Source organism: Mesitornis unicolor, unplaced genomic scaffold (assembly GCF_000695765.1).
Source record: "Mesitornis unicolor isolate BGI_N332 unplaced genomic scaffold, ASM69576v1 scaffold14536, whole genome shotgun sequence".
Classification (NCBI taxonomy): Eukaryota; Metazoa; Chordata; class Aves; order Mesitornithiformes; family Mesitornithidae; genus Mesitornis; species Mesitornis unicolor.
Genome location: NW_010190371.1, coordinates 19,772 through 23,303, shown reverse-complemented (window position 1 = coordinate 23,303; position 3,532 = coordinate 19,772). Strand labels below are relative to the sequence as shown.

The 3,532-nt window shown below is 40.8% G+C and overlaps 1 non-coding gene across 1 annotated transcript; it reads left to right on the top strand.

Moving 5' to 3' along the window:
* Positions 1-268: 268 nt before the first annotated feature.
* On the top strand, positions 269-350 carry TRNAL-AAG. Its single transcript has one exon. It is a non-coding gene; the product is annotated as a tRNA-Leu (tRNA).
* Positions 351-3,532: the final 3,182 nt, after the last annotated feature.

Genomic DNA, 3,532 nt, shown 5'->3' with positions numbered 1-3,532 from the left:
AAACGATGACAGCTGCTGCTGTGTTGAGAATAGCCATTCAACGTACTTCTGAGAGTCCGCATTAGCACACCAGGCCAAGACGCAACCTCAAAGCATAAGTTCTGGAAGCACTTTAAAAACCAGACAAAAACTGGCAGTCAACAGATGGGAAGTGAGGAACGATCCACTTCCAAATTGGTACTCAGCAGAAAACAGAAGGCACAAACTGCAGAGCTGGTGGAGTTTTTAAGATGAGGAATATTAAGTGTGTGGTGTGCAAGTCCAGCAGGGTAGTGTGGCCGAGCGGTCTAAGGCGCTGGATTAAGGCTCCAGTCTCTTCGGAGCCGTGGGTTCGAATCCCACCGCTGCCAGGAATGTTTTAACACCTGGACTTGATGACCTTAAAGGTCTTTTCCAATGTGAATGATTCTATGATTCTAAGTCTTAACTTCCACCAGAATAATGTCATAAACTTTGTGATCAAACGGCATGGAAAAACCTGAAGAAACAGAACTATCAGAAATCGGCAGAATTACATTGGCATTCCAATAGCAGGAGCACACCGAGTCTCTCAAGGCCTAGGAATACTCAGCTATGTTTCAAAACACTTCTAGTTTTTATTCTGTGTGTTTTTAATTGCAAACAAACTTTAAAAAATCAGTTTCTAAAAATGTTAGTCTATTCCTAGTTCTCCATTATCTTTGCCTAAGACTACTCTGCCACATAGCATGTTAAAATAACACTGAACCAACAAAAGTCTTGACAACCAGACTCAGTTATCAAAGCAGCATTTTTGTACAGAGTTAACTACAGGGCACATACATGAGATAGAGTCACAAGCTAAGCACTGCAACTTGATTACCAGATGACTGCATGTACATAAGGCAAGTATTAACATTTGTGTGTCTGACCACCTCCTCATCATCAGGCATCTCTGCAGGCACTTCCCTTCCCAGAGAAGAAAGGAAGGAAACCTGCAGTCCTGTCCCCACTTTGCTCCCATGTGTACCACATCGCGCGACTACTGACAAGTGACTTTCTTTCTGGTTGACAGTCTTCACACTTAAGCACTGTTATTCAGGAAATTGAAAAGAGAAGAACTAAGTATTCTCTTACAAAATACATATTAAATGGTAAATATTCTAGCAAGGTTTAGATAAGCTTCAATTAAGTTGTGTTCTGACAGGTCTAAAAAAATCAAACATAAGACTCTCTCATGCACACTGTCAGATTTCAGCACAGCCAACTGTACAGGAGCACGTATTTGTGTGCCTTCTATAATTTATGTCAGACAAATAAGAGTTGTGAGGACTTTAGAGAAAGCATTGTACTTACACACAGCATCTTTACATTGCATACATTTTAATTACTCTGTTGGGTAAAATCAAACTAAACTTTATCAGAAGTGTGATATATTAGAATGATGTTTCTCATGTGTACGCATTGTTTTCCATTCAGAACTGACAGAAATCAGAGGCTAACCTGCATACACAGCACTTTCAAAAGACAGCAGGCCACAGACTCAGTGAGCGAGGAAAACGCTGAGGACGTCGTTGTGTCAGGTATTTATATGTGGATCTGATTCTCCAGATTTGTACCTGCACGTCTCATGCACCTTTGTCCCTCTACTCACTACCCTATCCCAAAACTGACAGCATCCGTTCTGCAAGTCTGAACTCTCCCCACAGCTACTTGGTGAGATCGAAATCTTGGCCAGGTTTGTGTGAGTAATTTTGGTTGGTTTGATCCGATGTACAGCAATTGGATTAATTTAATGGGTAACTAACTATTTCAATTCCTGCTGAAGGCTCCTTTTTTAATGAATACAGTTACGAAATTTCCATAGACTTTTATGACAGAGAATGGGCCAACAGACAAAATTCTCATCTCCAAAGGTTAATAACACTTTTGAAATGAATTATTTTTGACAGACTGAGATTCCCAAGGGTCAGATCCTATCTCTAGAATATCTACTGTGAATATCATTAGACAGAAAACACAGCCTTAAAGCAAGTTCTCAAGTTACAGATACTAAATTAAATCTCATTTAAAGGTATTTGGAACCACCTTCTTGAAATGCCGACTCCTAAAGCTGCACAAAGGAAGAACTTTGCCAAAAGCACTGGTGTCTATTAAAACATTTAAGATGTACTTAAATAACGAAAGGCACGTCACTATTAACAACAGCGGCTTGGTACAGATATTCCTGAGGAAGCCTTAAAATAACGTGGACACTGCTAGCTCAGTAATCATAATGTGATACTTACCACGGCTCAGTTCTGCCAATTCAGACTCTACCGCTATAACCATCAACTGGCAATTTCCAAGAAATAAACACCTTGTGTGCATTAAGCTAATTTTGGTTTTCAGATATAAGACTGCCTTATGCATGCATCATAAGGATAAGTTTACGCTGCAATAAAAACATCAGCCATTCCAATCCTGGATGCCTGCAGGTAAATTCGCTGTCAGCAGCACCTAATTCACTTGTTGGCTGTGTCTCACCTTCCTGCTATGGGTGTTCCTGCACATTCCGAAAAGCCACTGGGCTCCCAAAATACCCCCCCACCTTCCAATGCAGCTCACTCACACTTCTATAACCATGTCAACAAGTGAAAGTTCAGTTTTGGAAATACTGACCCCTAGCTTCTGCTGTATTACATATAAGTTGTGCTCATTTTCAGCTTAAAAAAATATATATATCACAAATTCAGAAATAGTCTTTTTCATGACAATTTTTTCTTGCTAAGAGGTAAGGTGGACACTCCCAAGATGCAAATTTGAACTCCATTACTGCTGTAAGGTTGACAGTTACACAGGTTTTAGGTAAGACAGCACAATCACTCTATTACAGCCTTAAAACCCAAAATCTTGTTCTAGGGGACAGTCACAGCAGTCAGAGAGCAGGGTGCAGTGGATGAATCCTACTTCTCTAATTAATCTGATACTACCGTGCAGCATACCATACAAGATTACAGCTCCTGCTCCCAGTGTGAAATGTATTCATTCTCCCTCCTTTTTGCTACTACAAAAATTAAAAACAAAATAAAAACCCTTACTTAAGGGTCAACTTTTCAGCAGTGACTCCTCTGCACTGCAGGAATTTTTCACACTGCTTGCTGCTTCAACTAATGCCAAAATAACACCGAGCTATAGAGCAATAGGTGAATTTTATCTTTTCCTGAACATAGCAGGCACTGGAATAGGAACCCCCTGCCTACCTTTTCCTTCAAAAAGGAAAAAACAGAATGCCAGACTCTTGCACATTTAAAACCCAAGTGTTCTCTGGGGTTCATTTCATACAGAGATTTAGAGTGTGCATATGAAAGCAGAAAGCAGCAAAAGCTGCTGAAGAGCCTTTAAGACTCAAAGCCATGCAGCCCCGCACACCAAGCAGCACTGTCTCCAGTCCCTAAGCAGAGGTTTGGTGAAGCAGAGGGGTCACAGTTTTGTAGCGTTCCAGTGAAACCTTTTCTCTCGTGACCCAATCAATGTCTTTTTTGCCTCGCACCCTAAGGACCACAAGGCTTGAGCCTCAATAGGAACCACTTAC